Source organism: Acomys minous (assembly GCF_964271855.1).
Source record: "Acomys minous genome assembly, chromosome: 3".
Taxonomy (NCBI): Eukaryota; Metazoa; Chordata; class Mammalia; order Rodentia; family Muridae; genus Acomys; species Acomys minous.
Window position 1 is genome coordinate 33785096 of NC_140485.1, and position 20407 is coordinate 33805502.

Consider the following 20407-nt stretch of genomic DNA (forward strand, 5'->3'; position numbering starts at 1 on the left):
TCCCTATAAATATCTCCTTCTAATTCTAACAATGGTCTAGGCTTTAAGTTAGAGCTACAAAGAGAGGAGTGTCTGAGTTGGGACCTCACTCCTAAGAGCATCTCTTGTTTCCTTGCCTGAGAAAACTGATGCCTACAAAAAATAAACGCATAGTTAGTCAGGGCCAAGGGTCTTTTCATTGATTTTAGTAAAAATATTTTTTTATAGAAGAGTGTCTGCAATAGCCTCCCAAGAGTTTGTTCAAATCACCCTGAATTTGGTTTCCAATGACTGTTATGTGATATATGTGTGAAAAATAATGGACAGTGATCTCAAATTATGAATGTTATTTTGGTTGACATTTCTAGTAAGCACCGTGATTTTAAAATGAGAGTAAAAAGAAGAGAACACATATGAGAATTGGAAAAAAAAAACAAAAATATCTTCTAGCTATATTTTCTTTTTATAGAAATAACAAGTGATTGTGGAGAGTTTGAATACTGTATGTCACATAAAATATGAACCACCAAGTTTCCAATCAAACTGTGAGTGTAAAGTTGTGTTTCCAGCAGGGTACATTTAACAATCCTTACTAGAAATATAAAACACACACATGTGCATGTCCACACATGCGTGCGCATGCACACACACACACACACACACACACACACACACACACACACACACACGCATGCACGCACTCTATGTTTATAAGACAGGAATGAAGTTTGGTAGTAAAACCTGTTTTATCCCCACAACATTGTTTATGCTACTTTAATAAGTTGCACTGACTTGTAAGACTAAGAAAATATCACTTTTCCTACTCTGCCAGAAAGAAATTTGACAAATGTTACACAATCACTGAAGTGCTGCAATTTGTAAAAAAAACACTCATAATAATTTTTCCTAACTTCTATTCCAAAGCTAGATGGAGTATGACACAGAATGAGGTTAATGCTGACCAGCATTGTTAGGTGAGGAACGGAACTGAGATGTTTAGCATCAAAGGCACTGTGCTAGGGAGCTGGCAAGTTCACGCACTCTCCCATCATAGAAGGGAGCAGGAATAAAAACAAAAACAAACAAACAAAAAAAACTGGAAAGAGAAAAACCCAACTGACTGACTTTAAAATAATGAACAGCTTTCCCTAGCCTGCCATGTGACAAAAACACCCATACACCACACATGCACACAATTTCCGTGGGCTCACCAATTAATTTACTGACAAAAGATTATACCCAAGTGAAAAAGGTCCAGGACTCTGATTATCTTTATGGATAATTGGGGCCATCAAATCGTCCCAAAGTTCCTTTTATTTGTCATTTGTTGACAATTCCACCAATTCTCCAGTCTGCCATCCTCCATATTTAATGGGTCCCTGCCGAAGTATGCAACTCACTCGTTTGTATGGGTCTGATGTCTTCATATTGGTATGCTCATGCATAGCCTTTGCTTCCTTGTCTTGTTCATCAGTCTACCTCCTGCTCCTTTTTTTCTATGACACCTCTGAGATGGTACCCATAGCAACACCACTGAGAAGGTGAGAGTGAGGATGTGGCAGTCATCCCCTGCACTTGGTGTGTGGCTGACAGTGCCAGTCATTAGTGCTGCAGCTCCTACCTACTCAGATCTCCCACGCTCTACTCTGGTCTTGTTCCCCTCCGGTGGCAGCCGCACAGCTCAGTCGTGAAGATCCAGAGACTCGCTGCTAATGATTTGTCACTTGTTTAGAACACCTCGGGATGGCAGGTCTGTATAATCTGCCCTCAGTGGCACTGCCACGTTGCATTAGGAAACAATTACCTGGTTTATGACTAGGAAAATAGACACCAAAATTTCCAATTAAACTCCCATGTTTCCAAAGGAGACTGGGTGCCCTTAACACTGAGGACAGTTACTCCTGCTTCAAAGTAAACCAAATAGGAAAACAGGCTGTGTAATAAACTGAGGGAGACAAAACACACTGAATGAGTGTATATGAATTCAGCCATTGCTTCTTATTAGATTCGTGTCGCTTGTTAGGATCTGGGTGAAATGAAACAAGGAGCACACTTACCTAAATGCTTCTGCAGAAAATCCTGGCCAAAAAAAAGAGTCTTACAAAGAGCATTAACATACAAAATGCCCCCCTTCTCTGTGTGCATGTATAAGCAGACTGAGGGGTGGATCATTTCCTCCTTTTTCATAGCCTAAATAAAATGCCACAAATGATAAACTTTTATCAAGTTAGGATTTCACTTAAAATCATCTTTTTTGACCAATTATCATCAAAATGTAGCTATAAGCCTGCAATAAAATTATCCATTTAAAATATTATTGCACTGAACAACCCCTGGACCTAAACACAGATCTTGAGTTTTAAATCACTCTACATATCGAAACACAGCAATTCTTTTGCCATAACTAATAAAGGTCAAATGTTATTAAATTTCACCCACCAAAGTTGCAGCCTCCCTGAAAGTACTTTCATTATATCATGTAATAATAATAATGATGATGAATAAATGAGAGAATTAATAGGAATTCCAGAAAATAGTACACAGGTGTTTAATCCAAGATCTGCATGCAGAAGTACCACACACATCCATATCCGCATCCTCCTGCATCCAGAAGGAAGACGACAACCACCCATTTATCAGTAGCTGTGTGAGAGGAGATTCATCATTTTAAATTTTTCATTGCAGATGGTTTTCATTTTAAAAGGCAGGAAAGCGATTTTTTAAAATCATTTTTTCCCCTAATGCAATTGAGCCAGACATTTCTCGTAAATCTTGTAGCTTCAGTAGACAATACTCAATTCTCTAAACTTTATATGCAATATCCAGCTTTTTCCTCCTCATCTTCAGATGTCCATCTCCTGGATAGGAGAATAAAAGCCATAAGGATGGTGGCATCCGCTCTCGAGAGAGCCATCCTGGTCACTCCCCTCTTCCTTTGCTTCCAGTTTGGCTAAGAAGTTCTGCGCTGTGCTCAAGCGCAATAATGAACTTTCGTGAGTGTTTAAAAGAGTTTTCTCCCTCTGTAAGCCTTTGATAAATAGAAGGGAAATAAGTGGGTCTGCCAGTCAATACATCTTTCTAGACAGAATGCACAGTACTCAGTGATTCGTTGTGTTCAGTGAGTCAAGAGCCAAAGAGAGCCAAACAAAACTCATTAAAATAAATTTGCCTTCAGACTTCCTCTCGGATGTGATCCCTTTTAAGAAATAATGATTTGATTTTTTTTTTTTTGGTACAGACTTTGTTATTTCCACCCAGCAAATGACACAGGTGTACGCTAACGACTGGCTGCTCTGCTCCATTTGAAGCACACTTTCTGTCAGGTATTGAAACTCCATGATGGCTGACATCAAGACGCATATTGGACTACTAATGAAATGCCATCAATTGTCTTTTCATGGTAACTTTAGTCTAAAATGTGAAATATAAACACATCAACTGTATATATAAGTAAATATACACGTATATCATATAATGTTCTCTATTAAAAGCACACTCCAGAAGATACAGCTGTTAGCTCTTACACACTACGGCACTACATCTCTATCGGGCTCTCTGTCTCCTTGTTTTCCATTTTTATATTTTATATTTGTAAATTTAGTAACAGTGCCACAGATTATATAGTACTGTAGCTCTTATTATATTTTATTTTTCAATTTTTGCTTAATTTTTATACTTTCTTTTGATTATATTCTTTCTCCTCCATCAACTTCCAAATCTTCACTACCTCTTTAACCCACTCAACTGCTTGCTTTCCTTTCTCTAACTCTCTTTCTCTAAAAAAAAAAAAAGCCCTAAGGAGAGCATGAAGAAATGAAATTCAAAACTGAAAAACTAAAAAGAAAGTAAGAAAAATAATGCAGCAATAAAATAAATTAAATTAAAATAAAATGAAGTAAGACAAACCACAACAATTAAAAAGTGCACACAAAATGAATGCAGTTTTTATCAGATAAGCTACTCCTGGGCATGAACTGTGCGCTCCTGGGGTAAGTGATACATTCAGGGGCATTTCACTGAAGAAATCTTTCCAAGAGGAATTGGATTGCAAATGACATCTTCGTTAGGGTGGGACTTTGTGTATCTTACGTATGCTGTCACTGTCTCTGTGAGTTCATATGTGTGTCATCCCTGTTGTGTGTGAGAAAGATAATGTTTCACCATCTCTGGATCTTACAATCTTTCTGATTCCGTTTCAGCATACATCCCTGATCTCTGAGAGGAGGGTCTGATAAAGATATCCCACTTAGGGCCTGGTGCTTCCAAATCTCAATCTTCTGTACATTGTTCAATTGTGTGTCTCTTTGTAAATACCATGTACTTAAAAAGGAAGCTTTATAAAGCTTTTTAAAGAAGAATGCTAGTCATTTTTCTGATGAGCACTGAGTGATGCACTTATCTGTAGGTATAGCATATGTCATTAGGATTCAATTCATTGCTATGCTCCTTTAGCAAAATAATAGGGGTAGGCTTTCCCCATGGTCCGTGACCTAGGTAGTGTCAGGTTCTCGGCTACTTTAGCAGTGTAACCTATGGGCTCCATTTCATGGCGGGCAGGCATTAAATCCAAGCAAACAGTGGTTGGTTAGATCCTACAACATTCTGACACTAGTGCGGCAGCATGTTTTGCCGATAAGTCACTGTTCTAGGTCACAGAGTTTGCAGTTGGGAGAACTTGGTAATTATATTTCGCCTCTGGCAGCATGGAGAATACCTTTCAGGATCATGAACACTGGTCAGTGAGGTAAAGCTTCTACATGAGTACCAGCTTGGTTCTTCATGTCCAATGATGTAAGTAAATCGCATCTTCAACAGCAACAGAGAACAAGCAATAGCTGTAGCGAAAGCTCATGAGGTGCCTGAGAGGGGCAGTGTCTATGGGTCTCTTTTGTCCAACAACTTAACAGGATGGAAATCATTCCTGACAGTGAATATTTTACTTGGTTGGATGAAATGTCTAGTTGGAGCACTGCCTCTCTATTACATCTATTACATGGTGTCTCCACTTCCAATTCCTTTATATATGTATATATTTTAGAAGGCTTCTACAGTAGTAGGTTTGCATGTGAGTTTTCAAGTGTTCTTTAATGTTAGTCATCGCTCCCCGTCATCCTTCCTTCACCCAGTCCTCCTATTCCCTTCCCATATAAACTTTCTAAGTCTAGTTCCCCTTTATCTCTTTCTAACATTAAGATTCCAAATAGATGTACCGTCAGTTTTTGCCACTTACTCTGTGTGTTTTCTGTCTTAGTCTCACTGTTTTGCATTTCAGATCAATTTAAAAGTAACTAAAATTTAAGGGCAAACTGTGTATGGGACAGAACCGAATTAATTAAAAATGCAGTTAGTCCTTGGGAAATTATTTTCCCCATTGGAACATAATAAACCTCTTCATTAATTTTACCCCACTTGTTTATTTGTTGATTTACCAGGCCGACCCTTTTTGTATAGTCCCAGATGACCTTGGACTTCTGACCCTTCTCCCTCCAACTCTACAGTATTAGAATTACATGTGTGTAATACGAAGTCCAAGTTTTTTGTTTGTTTGTTTTGTTTTGTTGTAGAACTGAAGATAGAGCCCAGAGATTCCTGCACACTAGGTCAGTGTTCTACCGTTGACATCTTTCCTTTATGTCTCCTAGTGAAACATGGGTTATCATTTCACATAATGAAGCACATTTTTTACTCCTGCAAATATGAAGTTCTGGCTGCAAAAAAAATTATTTATGCATTCTTAAAATGAAGTTAGATCTTGGACTAACAGGGATTTTAAAAGGTTGATTCTGAGATAGTGACATAGTTCAGTGGGTAAAGGTGCTTATTACCAAGATGGACAACTTGAATTCAATCCCTGCAATCTATGTGGGTGCAGGAGAAGCTGAACTGACTCATAAAAGTTATATGCACCATGAATGGATGCATGTTTACATATATCCATATGCATGCATGCACAAGCATATTAATAATAAAAAATGAAGTTTTAAAATGACTTTTATCCTGAATTCAATCACATTATGGTACTGTCAAGTTCCTAGTCCATGTATACTGATCTGTTCTCACAGATAGAAATTCAAGCTTTTGTTAAAATCTGGCTTCTAGCATACAAATAAATTTCATAATAGTAAAAATATGAAACATTTTATTTTATGGGCAAGTAAGACTATGGACAGTTGAACAAAGGTAGGATGCCTCGTCTGAGTCTTATTCTTGAGTTTTGAAATTTCATGTTTTCTTAGACTACTTCTCAAAATGATTTCAGATATAACACAAAAGACATTCATGCATGGCAACATTAAATAAGCATCAAGACCATGAGAAAGAGGCATTCCCCTTTTCTCCAGATATATTTATTTATATGCAGCCTTATTTCATTTTGATACTTTTAGAATTGGGAGTCAGTAGGACTGATCTGACTGACTTTTAAGAAGCATGCTTTTGAAGGACGCCTGAGAAATTCCTATCTTTAGAAACAGTGTGGATATCAAAAGACAGAGTGTGACGCAGCGAGCTTATGACAACTTCGAGTGGAAGATTTTGTTCTGCCGTAGCTGGGAGAATGGACTTGAAAGCTTGCCTTTGCCATTAGCTCACTGCAAAATATGGATCAACTGACCCAGCTTCCTTGGGCGCCCAGTTTTGACATCAGAAACAGGTCTTCAAGTGCCCAAATTTTAAGTCTAGAACCAAACATCCTCTTGTTTGTTTTTTTCCCCATCCAGTTGTGCTGTTCAGACCTAAGCAGCATACAGTTACTTACACACCACAAAGTCTACCCATTTACACAATCCAAGTGTATAAGTGCACAGTTCAATAACATTTAATCAACATTCTTATTCACTTCCCCAATTGGAATAGACTCAGGATAGTTGTTGAGACCCCAAATTTCCCTTATTAAAAGGGTGACATGTGGATACCAGCAAAACTATTGTCATAATCAGGTCACTCAAGTTGGGTTTCAGTGTACTTTATTCATTTCATTTGAAGCTTTTAAAAGTTCTGTGGCAACAGTCATCAGTTTCCCATAAATATATGTCTGGAAACCTTGAAATCCGAAGGGAAGTTACATGGAGAATTTTCACAGTCCTCCTTAAGACTTCATGGTGGGCGAGAACACTCTCAGATCATAGAGTCTCACAGGGCAGGTGGTGTGACTCTTCAGTGTTTCCTCAGAAGCTATGGCATTGAATGCCCCACTAAGCCAACCTGTTTGGTGGTTTTTTTAAATTCTTCCTGCCTATGTTCTTTCACACTTCATGAAATGGTATAAGTTGTCACAGAACCTCTCACGTGAAGTTATTATGCACTTTACAAATTATATATTGGTCTTCAGGTCACAAAGTGTATGCATTTTCATGCATCCAAGACTGTTATTTTTACTGTTTACACCTACATAGCAGTGGCTCTTTATGCTGTCAACTATAGGAAAGCTATGGAAAACTACAGGTTAAATTATAGAGTTAAAATTGCATATGTTTATTTGAATGTAAATAAACATTTCCACTTATTTCTGCAGTAACAGTTTATTGGATTTCTTTGAATTTGTAAGAATTTATTGGATTTATTTGAACCTAGCATATTCAGGGTGAAATGTAATTTTATGCCTTATCTGTAAGATCTGCTAAATTGCATGTTTAAAAGATTCCGACTTATCATACAAAATATTGACTTATCATGAGTTTTTGATGGTCTTATTCTTACTTTCCCTATTGGAGTCACTGGTCTGAGTTAAGACAGAGATGTCATAGAAATTGGGTGGTAGAGGCCATTTGAACCCAGAACTGCCAGGATGAAGGAAGACAGACAGACATACGCTCACTGCACATAAACAAGTTTAAAAGCTCTGCTGTCTGAATAATATTTAGCGCCTATATTAATGACCAGAAAAAGAATTATAAAGCATCTAGTGTATTCAAAACCCTAAAATTATGTAGTAAATGCAAAGAAAAATGATAGAAACTCCCTGACCTGTAACAGTGTGTATTCTTTAATTTAAGGCTGAATAGAACTGGTTTTGCCAAGAGAATGTGGGGAAGGGAGGGGGGTGGAAGTGGCTAGGGGTGAAGGGAGATTTATTGAAAGATGGGAGATTTGGGACAAGTCTTGAAGGTGAAGCTTAATTTTCTGTCTTAATTGGAATTAAGTCACTGGAAATAATAATAGTGATTAATGATAATAGTAATAACATTATGATTACAAGACTTGTCAGAGCCTTGGTATATGCAAAGTAAACATTAAGCCACATACTATGTGCATGATATTTGTGAAAACCTCTGTAATATGAGCATGAGAAAAATTAAACACAAGAGTAAAAATAGTTCAAATGAAAAAGTCAGTTTTCTGTATCATATATGGTATAGAAATAACTGATTTAAAGAAAATCAAACAATAACTGCTCAATTAAAAAATAACTCCTTAATGAAAATAAAACAGCATAAAATTAAAATGAAGAGCTGAAGTGTCAGTCTGGCTCTCCGCCCCTGGGGTCTGAGTTGGCTAGAACCTCTCTCCCTTTGACCGTTGTCTTCCTGAGTACGGGGTTGGTGAGCACTGCCCACTGCAGGGATGGCCTCATGCAATCCTTGTGGCACTCACACATCATTTCATAATGCAGAGCCAAGTGCCTAGCCTTTTATAATTTTCACAGAAAATGAACTTTCATCCAAAACTATGCCTAGCTAATTAAACTTTCTGGTGATCTACTTCGCTCTAATTATTTCCATATATTGAATTTGTAACCGGCGTTATATAACATTATCCTAACAGAAAACGGGGAGTTTTGTTCTGAGTTTTAAGCAGAGACATACGAATCAAAATTGTTGCAGCTGGTGGCTAGTGGTGGATGCCAGTACGCAAAAATAAGCTTTTCTTCTCTGTGAAGCCTTGCATGTTTTCAGAGGGTGATGCTCACTACTGTAAGATATGGGTAGAGGTGCTAAAGAGATAGCTCAGCAGTAAGGAAGCAATCATTCATATTCTTCTGTACAAGGCCCCGACTTAGGTTCCCAGAACCTAGTGCTTAGGCTTTAGGTACCCAGCACATATGACAAGTAGTTCACAACCTCCTGTGACTCAAGCTCCAAGGGATCTGATGTCCTATTCAAGACTCCACGGGCATTTGTACACATGTGTACAAAGCTCACACACACATATGTATATGATTACAAAATGAAATTAATATCTTTTAAAATATAGGTCATATTTTACAAATGCAGAGGGAAATGCTACTGGTTAACATAAATATGAACATAATAACACTGCAGCAAAAAGGCAGAAGAGATAAATGGGATGGGCTCATAGTCCAAATATTACAACAGGGAAGAGTTTGGACTTTGGAATAACTTTCATTTTGGCTAACTGGATCATTTCCTTCTTAAGCCAGTATGAACTTTGTAATCACACAAAGATCATAATCCACTGGGGGGCGGGATTAGCTGCAATCTACGCAAGTCTTGTGTAACTGCCTTATAAACGTTGTTTCTAATTAATTAAATAAAATTAAACCCATCTATATTTTTAATGTTTCTCATTACAGTTCATTATATACGACTCCATATGTTCTATCATTAGAGAAAGATTCTCAGTGGTGTGATGATATAGTACATACACATGGGGTAAATAATGCATTTTTCACTTTATGCACACATTTTATTGCAGGGTGGAGATTGGATGGTTTTTCACTGAAGATTCCATTTTGGCCTGGGAAGGAAACAACCGAGCAATGTCAAAGCTGCATCTAATTTCTCCAGCTTTGTAACTTAATGAGTGTAACATGCTGAAGATAACTTCTCCTTTCCGTGCTCGTGAGAGGAGGGTTGGGTAGCAACACTTACTAGTGTTTGTTTTAAAAATACATGTTTGATTTTTGAGGAATCCAAGTCCCTTAATTGTCACTGGCCATTGGCTGGCCCTTCCCAATGGTGATTCTAGTGTGTGCTCCAATTTCTTGAAGGAATATTCCAACTGAAAGAAAGTGAGGGACATAGGAGTCACTGTAGTTCAAGCTCAACACTCTTGGCCACTTGCCTTAGGGATGGTGCCTCTTTTGCCGGGTTGGTGTAACTAACATTTTGATGGGATCATCAGAAAGCTGGGGGTTCAACAGGTCATCATCCTCCAGATTGGAGGTCAGGCCTCTATACACTAGCTTATAACTAGCTCTGCTACGATTCATGGATTATTTTTGTAAGTATAATTTAAAGGGGCTGGGTGGAGGTAGAGAGATGGATCAGTGGTTAAAAGTACTTGACACAGGTTCAATTCCCAACATACACATGACAGCTCACTACCATCTGTAACCCCAATTCCAAGGAATCTGATGTCTTCTTCTGGCCTCCTCACACACCAGGCATGCACATAGTGCTCACACATACATGTAGGCAAAAACACACTTATATGCAAAGCAAAATAAATGAGAATTTCAAAAAGGTTACAGAAGTTGAGGAAATAGCTGAGTAAGGACACAGTTGGGATTCTGCAAAACCCATATAGAAAAGCTGGGTGCGACGGGTGTGAATCTGTAAATGCTAGGGTTGTGGAGGTGTGGGGGGGGGCAGGACACTGGAGAGGCAAGAAGATCCCCAGATCTACCTAGCTGTGAACCTAGAGGTTCAGTGAGAAACCCTGTCTTAAAGGAGGAAGACAAAGAGAGATAAAGGTAGACCACCAGGCAACTGATGTCCTCTTCTGGCTTCTGTGAACATACGTGGGCATGTGTGTGCTTGCGTGTGCTTGAACTCACACACACAGGTTACAAGCTTATATGGTGACACAAAACTTAATGTTTGTAGGTCTCTAGAAGTTAAAATTCCTTTTTATTTTGCTGATTAATTGTTTGTTATTGGATACTTTTGTTCTTTGACAATTTCATACATGTATGTGATTTTATTATTATTATTATTATTATTATTATTATTATTATTATCAAACCCTGTGATTCTTATCAAACCCTATTTACCATTCAATGTCTCTTCCAGTTTCTTTCCCAGATTCAGGATCTGACCTGTCCTGTGAGACATTTACTTTTACTTGGGCTGTTTGTCTTGATATTGCATCGAAACTATTAATGGAAGACTCTTTGGGGTCATCAGTGAGCACACAACTAAAGACAATGAACCCCGTGTCCCCAAATCAATCAATAGAAAATGTTTCATCAGTGAGGGAGTGGGCCTCTCCTGAGCTTTTCCCTTCTACACGCTTAGCTGCTGACAGGCCAATCCTTTTGAAAACCCAGTAAAGGCATCTAGAGTAATTGCGTTTGCCTTTGCAATGGCAGGGTCTTGCCCATTTTGTAGCCTTTCTCTGAATCTTGGGGACTTTACAATCTCTCCGCCCCATCCTGTGCATTATTCCCTCAGTCTTAGAAGGATTGAATGAATGTCTTGTTTAGGGACTACCAATCACCCCTCGCTTATTCTCAGCACCTTGTACAGTCATACTTTGCTGCGTTTACCAATGGTCACTGGAAATAAAGGGATCTCTGCTTAAGGCAGAGAGTTCATCTGTGCATATAAATATACATATTTAGAAGGCAGTTTTGACACTGTCAGTTTAGCTAACCAACAGTATTTTCCTTTGAGATGCCCTTTTCATGGTCAGAGACTTGGGTTGTGGAGAATAAGAAAAGCAAAAGGAATGGGCGAGGTGCTTCCATGGTGGTTGGGAAGAAAAGAAAATGAAAGCGACAGCAAACAAGCCAAGTCTCAGCTGTCTAAGTGACTCTTGAGCAGTGAGGCAAAGACAATGGAAAGTTTCTGTGCAGGTCCAGTTCTTTGCCCTACACTGATCTCTACCATGGCCACAGAGCCCTCCATTCTGCCCAGAGTCTTCAAGTCAGTTTGCTAGGTTTGCAGAATTGTGTGCATGCAAAGGGCACAACGACTGTAGTGTTGTTTTGCAATAAAAACTAATGAAGAGCATACAGTCTGGCAAGTGAGTGAGTTGGCTCCCCTAATGCCCATCCCAGTATTCTTTTTCTCTCAAGTAAATTTCATAGTCTGCAGGGAGAAATGGGCACTCAAAGAAAAGCTCTAATAAAGGCAAGCTGGGACTCAAGGAAAACTGCATTTGCCTCCTCCTCTCTCTAACAGATTTCTCTTTAATTCATCCAAAATGCACAACATTTAGAATGTAATATTCTGTTTGTAGACAAACAATGACCCACATGCAGCTGTGCACATTGTCTGGCAAACAGATGTGGGACTGAGGCTGCAATTGAAAGTTCATACACAGAAAAGGAAAAACACCCCATTAGTGCTAATTCTCTTCTTTCTTACCAGGCTCACTTTTTGACCTGAACCCCCCCGCCCCCCACATGGCTTATCTGTAAACCATAGTAGACTAAGTCTCTTCTTGATCGGCTCCTATTTCAGGGTGGAGCTAATCCTGCTAAGGGTTTTGGCCTCTAGCCTAACCTCAGATTCCAGAATTTATACTCCAACGCTCTCAGTTTCCCCAGTTTCTCCACAAATGCCTTCTCTGGGGACAGCAGAGTTTGAGCTGAAATTAGGCCGCAACAAGTGCGAACACCTGCTATGAGTTCATCAGCTTTGCTGGCTTTAAGGCGATATCAGGGAGCTCAACAGTTTATTCAGTGAGAGAGGAAGGAGAGAGCAGTGGTCCTGACTTGGAATGCTGTTCTCCTCCTCGGTGGCTCTTTCCATTTCCTTGCCTCCATGGTTCCACTGTGTCTTTCCTGTGACTATGGAGCAGAGATACTAGGTGACTTCTGTATTATGCACACCTGCAGGAATGGGGTCAGTGGAGTGGTTCACCATGTCCTTACTCACCAGAGGAAGCCAAGAGGCCTGAAAGGATGACTTCAAGTATTTTATAGCCTTTTTATTTTAGGTATCAGCATTCATATGCTGGAGATAGAGTAACAAGAGCCATTCCTAACCTTGGAGAGAGAAAAATCCCCAATTTGAGGAGGCTCAGACTCAATGTGGGAAATAAGAACCAGCTGAAAAAAAAAATCTTGAGAAGCATAAAAAACAAATAGGAATGTCTCTTAAGTGGAAATCCCCAATTTAAAGAGGTTAGGAAAGGTAGGAGGAAGGACGGTTAGTGGCAGGGAATAAGAGGATTTCCTGTGTGGCCGTCCTAACCTCTCACTTTTCTTCTTCATTATGAAAGACTTTAACGAAGGGGGATGCCCCATCCAGAGTGGTCTGTTTCTACCTACAGTTATCTGCCCCAAAGCAGGGCAAGTCTCAAAGTCAGATCAGAAGGGGGAGATCAGATTATCCAAGAGTATCTATGACCCTTACCTCTCTCTTTATGCAACTCAAAACAAATGCTCCACAGATCCTTAGCAGTAGGCTGAGTCTTCTGTGACTTCAAAACTGCCTGTCCATTTACTTTTCTCTTCCTTTCTTTTTTTCTTCATCCTTTGAAGTTAAGCTGTTATTCACACTCTTCTGGGGTTTTTTTTTTGTTTGTTTTGTTTTGTTTTGTTTTGTTTTTGTTTTTTTTGAACTACAAATTACAACCTGCTAGGTTCAGAGGTCTACCCCAAACTGGTACTCATAAAATGGTTTCCTGCCTCATGTCTGCTGGCAAATATCAGGTTGTACTAACCCAATGAGCTCTTCAGTCTCTCTCATTTCATTCTATTGAGCTATTTTTTTTTCATTACTTCAAGGTTTGAGTTCAGCTACTTTTGTTTTCCGAGTCTTCAAGTAACAAATCAATGGCCACCTTCACCAGTTGTTTTTCAGTGTAGTTTACCATGAAGAGCTTTCTAAGATGCATTTGCATTCAAAGTTACGGCACCTAGAGACATTAAAGGTTCCACCTCCTTTTGCTGCGGTGGAGTGTAAATAATACTGAGGCATTTTTTAAATACTCTCCCCAACTTACTGCCCTGCCTTCTTGAATCCTTTTAAAGATGCAATTTACCTTTCTCATGATGATACAGACCTCTACCTTCTCATAAGAATATCCAAACTTTTGACATTGTAAAACAACTTCATCTACAAAGTTTGTACTCAAGAACCACACAGTTGAGTAATAAGAGAACTCTTAAACTTGGACCACATTCATGCCTCTCCTGGCTACATTTGAGACACACAGGCTTCTCTCACATGGGGGGACACATGGACTAAAAATGTGTGTGTTAATCACTGGGAGAAAGTGAAGTATCTCTACCTTTCTTACCACTGTGCAGGGTAGCCTCTAGATTAGTGGTTCTCAGTCTATTGGTCACAACCTCTTTTGAGGAGTCAACAACCCTTTCATGGAGGTCTCCCATGACCATTGGAAACACAGATTCATACCAGTAGCAAAATTACAGATATGAAATAATATTGCAAATAATTTTATGGCTGAGGGGTCACCACACCACGAGGAACTGTATTAAGTGGTTGCAGCATCAGAAGGGTTGAGAACTGCTGTTCTAGATGCATCTCACCGGAAGTTGAAGCTTTGTTTGTCATTAAGGGCCTGGGTGCCAGAGTCTAGCCGAGAGTTCACATCTCCTCTGCAATGCCTTGCACTTGGAACTGCTAAATGTGGAGACAGAGCCCTGGGCTTTATACATGGATAACTGTTCAAGACGTAGCTGCAGATGGAAGCACAGCAAGAGCCTATGGGTAGAGATATGGCTTTCTCACCACTGCTGACTGCCTAACACAACAGGGTAGACCATCATTGGTAACTGCCTAACACCTCAGGCTGGACCATACTGGTTACTGCCTAACACCACAGGACAGACCATCACTGGTTACTGCTTAACACCACAGGGTGGAACATCACTTATAAACAGATACTCAGATAGGATGGTCAAGCAAACAGTCTGGGTGATTAACATTCCTGATTCTGATCTAGTACAGCAAAAATGTCCTAAGTATTGCCATGTACTCCTCCTTCAATTACCCAGGTATCACATTTTGCCTGGGCGGTTATGAGCAACATCAATGCAGCATGAAATGTAGGGGTGCATCATGTGAGGCCAGAGGCACAAGGGAAGGTGTCTAACACTGCTGTATCTGCCTTTGAAGCTACAGCCGCTACCTTTTCTGCAAGCAGATAAAATTCACCCAAATTAAACAGCATACAAAAAGATTCCCATTTCAATTACATGGATGTTCTGTCAGCAGCCGTAACAGCAGCAGTTACAGAATAACTACAGATAATTACAATCATTTAATTCGAAGTACCAAGTCACTTCATGCAGAACATGACTCATTTATCATTATTGACCTTAGAAGAAGCAAATTTACCCAAATCAATAAAGGTTCCCAATATCCATTAGAGCAGACAGAGATTGGTTACAAGGGTTGGGAGCTTCTATATACCTGGATTACCAGGGAGAAGTAGATCAGGATGCTTTTGATTAATGAAGAGATTTTTTTTTCCTTTTGAGACAGTTATTTGAAACAGAATTGACCTTAATTTCTCCTTTAATTCGTGTTATGGAAAGTCAGTTGTTTTGGTTAAAGAAGTTTCATCCCTATTAGTTGCTGAAACATAGTGTAATTACAAAGAGAAGTAATCTATAAACAGGTAGACCTCTACTCTGTTTTTAATGGACTCTTCCGGGTTGCCCTGAATATTCATGCAGCAGAGATACACCTACTGAGGAGGATCCAGGCATCACTGGTCCGTGTTTTAACCTGCTAGCCTGAGCTTCTCTACACACAGATAAATTCCAACAAATTATGAAAAGGGGGAGGAAATAAAATCCCATCACAATTATGTGAACGGTCTGTCAACAAGAGCAGCAGCAGGTTCAAAATAAGTGAAGATAATTACAACTTCCCTGTTGTAGAAATGAGGACGTGCGCGTTCCTTTTGAGAGTTAGATATTGAAAAATAAGATTTAATGTGGATGCAAATTGAAATAATAAGAAGTCAGTTCAATTGTCTAAAGACTCCATCATTTCAAATTGATAGCTGGGTGTTTTTAAACATTACCTCATTTGATCCTAATGTTGAAGACTGGAGGGCAGAAAAAGTAGAGATGCCTCCTCCTACCTCACTGTAATGTAAGTACATACAGAGTAGAGCTTATCCCAAAGACCTCTAAGCTAAGGTCTTAGAATAGAGAATTCTGACTGCTGGGTCAAAAGTGTGGTCAATGGGGAAATGTCTGTGTGAGAAGTTAAAAGTCTGTTTCTCCTGAAGTTTTCAGTATGGAAAGATTTTCTTCATTGCAGAAATTAAAATAATAAGAAAATAAGAATGTCTTCTCAGGGGAAGATTTGACACCTCAAGGCCTGGCTGTGGTCTCATCCTACTCCCAACTGTTTCAGCCACTCTCTGGGTCTCTCTCCTCACACGCCGAGAGGACAGCTGAGCCGAGGTTGGATCCAGAAGATCATGAAAGCCAGGGAAGATGGAACTGGTGCCTGACCACATGTGGCTAAGTCTTCAAAGGCCATCCTCTGCCACACCGTTCTGTCCCTGGGGTATTTGACTGACTGATCTCTATCAGGCTAACTTCGACACTAAAACATCGTCTGAAAAACCTAAGTCAACACGCTGATAGGGATTTGGAGTGCTCCTGCCTCCGAGAGGGATAAATGATCCTTTCTCTTCCTGTGGGGATTTCTCTGGATCAGGTGTGGTGGAGCCCACACTTTACATTGATTAGTTCTTGTAAAGAAGCCAAATTCCACAACCCTCTCATTGAAGATGGAGTTTCAAATCCTCCAGTGAAGAACTGAGAAAATTCTCCCCTACTAAAAAAACCAGCATCACAGGAAATCCAGGTACTGGGGGGGGGGGGGGAAAGAAAGGATCAGCTGGAAGCACTAAAGAAGCAATTGCTTCCTTAACACCATCTGGGGAAGAAAGGTTGGAGCAGCGAGGAGGCCCAGACCATGGAAGGAAGCTCCAAGGATGGGGGAGGGTTACACAAGAAGCCTAAGTCCCCAGGACTGAAAATGTGTTCCATTTGTGTCTCTCTATTGGAAGAAATAAAGAAATGCTGACAAGGCATGCCAGTCTGAATCCCCTGAGCAGTTGGCCTGTTTGAGTTCGTGTGATGGTGGGCCAACCTGTGTGCCTGCCGGCTCACACCACTGTAGCTCTTCTAACACATTCTATAGATCCTGCTAATAAATTCCGCGTGGCTGCAACCCTCTCCCAGTTCCAGGCAGTCGCCTCTGATGTGTAAGTGCAGGCTGTCTTTAAGCCAGGCTACTGCCACTTGCTGGTGATCTGTACCTCTTTGGGAAAAAAAAAAACCCAATCTACACTGCATTTAAAGGCAGGAAGCAAGAGTCTGAATGTAAATGCAGGAGCATGGCTAGAGGACACAGCTCTCACACCTTCTGCAGCTCCAGAATAAGTGCTATGTTTTAAAAATATATATGTATGTGTTGGCAACATTGAAAAGGGGGCTAAAAAAACATCCCCCACAGAAGTGAGAGCAGCAGCAAAAAGAACCGTTAGCGCCCTGCTGACGGGAACAATAGAGCATATGGACATCGCACTGCGCTTGCCAAGCAGACGAGGGCAGGATGATCAAAATGGAGTCAATCTGCTCCACTAATAGCAGAAGAATCGCCTGTGTGAACACTGGCTCAAAGCGTGCAACCAGGCTCTTTAATTGCCTGAAGAGGGAAAAAGAGCCCGGTTCCTATTTTAGCCAGGCCAACTCCTTCACTGGGTGTCTATCTCAGCATCCCCCCTCGGTGATGCAGAGCTAGGTACCATCGTTAAAGCTGACACCTTAAAGTGCACTCCAGTGAAATAGTACCCACAAAGGGGTCTCCTGGACTCACTCCGGACTATCTGATCTAGGGATGAGGTTGGGTTAATGTTCATAGGGAGTAGGACTTACAAATCTCAGTTCAGGGTGGTGGCTGTCAGTGTCCAACAAGAAGTTTCCTGGTCACTCCTGTTGTCTTTCACATCCAATCCTGTCTCCACTTTCATTATCACTACCCTTAGAAAAAAGAGCAGGGGGGAAGCTGAGTGTGAGACCCTGAAAGCTAGTCACTTTAGAGTCCTTGCTCACTTTTGGTTTTGAGACAAGTTCTTTCTCTGCAGCCCAGGCTGACTTCAAATTCACAGCAACCTGTTTGGGCTCAGCATCTCATGTTCTAGAATCCCAGGCATACATTTTAGTACTTAGCTGGCAGTGTTTTGGTACTAGCATCCTCAGATACTGAGCTGAATCACTAAGGTCACAAGAAACAATGGCCTTAACATTGTAGGTTAAGGGACAAAGAGGCCCTCATAGCCCCCTACAGAGGGGGATTCTACCAGTGTTAAGATTAGACGACATGTGGGGGTTAGATCAGTGAAGCTCCTGATAGGTTGCCCGTGATAGCACCACAGCCACTGTTACACACAGACACAGACACACACACGCGCGCGCGCGCACACACACACACACACACACACACACACACACACACACACACAGTATCAAACCTAATGTGCTCCAATCATCTAAGGAAAAGAGAAAAGGTTCAAAAGAGTCAAGGTGACTCTTGAATCCAGGATTCTATTCTTGGAGTATGGTCTGATGTATTTTGATGCTAATTACTGCTGTCTCTGTGACCCACCTTTTGACCAATAAAAGCCCATCACCTGGGCAGGGCAGATGAGATAGGTGTGGCTAAGGTCCCTAGGCTTAGAAAGACAGAGGGGAATCCTGGGAAGGAAAAGAAGGACAAGGAGAGAAAGGAGAAGGCGAAGGCCATCATGGGTTAGGTGGAAGAAAAGTACATGGCCGGCATGGATGGAAGATTTGGACCAGATGAAGAACATTAGCAAGTGTTTGAGATTATGGATGGGCAGTAGTTGATAGAAGTTAATAAAAGCAGGTGGCATGGGATTGGGGCAGGTATGGGATACTTTCCTCACTGTGGGAAGTAGTTTAGAGAATTGATGTCTGCCCTGCCCCAGGATAACTAAGGCTATTTTAAAATATAAACAAGTGTCTGTGTCTTGATTGATTGCTAGCCTGGCGTACTGATAATACAGATAATTAACAACAAGTGGTACCCAACTTGGTAGGACTAATAGTATTGATAATTTAACAACAACATTCGATCTCTCCAGTTGATGGAGATGGTTAAGTACCAGGAGTGTGTGATGAGAACCCATGCTGTCTTGCCACAGATACTGGAAGACTATGAGAAGAGATGCACATATGATCCGCCCTGGGAGCTCTGGAAGTTGGTGTGCTTAGCTAATCATCCAACTGGGCTTCAGGAGTCAGGCAATAACTTCTTCTGGGAGTCTGGAGGGTCACATGAACAATCTCATCTAGGAAAAGTGGGAGGAAGAAAGCGAGGGATCTGATTAAGCCAATATGGATCACTTAGGGGAAGCAGGGCTAGTTGCCTGAATGTGTAAATTTTGTCAAGGTTCCTTGATCTTGCGCACTTGTGAAATATGTATACTTGTGTGTTTGTATTTGTACTTTCTGTTAGGACTTCAACACTAAAAACCATCATCTCTAAGAAGTCAGTCATCGAGGAGTGGAGGTATCAAGGTAAACAAAAAGTTATCATAAAATGATCCATGAGATAATCATGTAGGTCTGTCTGAAACTTGGCTCTTATTTAAGTGTGCTCTTGAGATGCAGGAAGAGAAATCAGGCAGTCTTTTAGCATGAAACTTTACAAACCAGACGTTCAACTTTTTCCAAAAGTTTTTCAACCTTGGTTATAAATAGGATCTGGAAGGGAAAGCAACTGGCTTGGTGTGGCCCATCACCTTGTCTGAGAACCACCTGGAAATTATTTCCATTGCTGTGCATTGTTGAGTAAATTGTCTACTTTATAACCATGTTTGAGTGGCATTCTAGTGTTCTGGTTTTACCATAAGATTTTATTGATCCTTATAAAAGAATTTATTGATCTGAGAAGCACACTGTGACCCACAATAAAGGCCTTGGGTCTTTTACTCTTTTCCACAGCTAAAGCGTCTTAGACTAACATAACGCTCACATTAATATTTAAAGTGCAGACCCCTTCTTTTAGCTTCAGGCTCCTGGATCTAACTGTTCAGCATCTCAATTTCTCTGTCACTCATGCATCTGAAATAGTGCAAGAAATATATTCTTATCTTTGAATCACTTCCTCCTCTCAAGTCCAAGTGAACATCATGTTTTTCTGAACAGATATAAAAGCTTCTTTCCAGAATACCAACTTCCCAACCCCAAGCTTTGTGCCATCTATTTTTCAAATAAAAACTAGGATAAACTGTTAATTGAACAACTTTCCTGCTTAAAATTTTGTGCTATGTTTTCATGCCACTACGCATTAAGATCTTAGCTCCTTCTCATGACATTTGAATCCCAGGGCACTGCAGCTACACTTTTGATTTTATCTTTTCTGTAATATTCTTCTCATCATCCACAGAGCTGCAGCCATATTGCTCTTCTACTTCTTTGAGCCTTCAAAAAAGCTTCTTGCCCCAAATCATTGCACAAGCTGTAAAATTCCTCCTCTAAACTTATATGGATTTT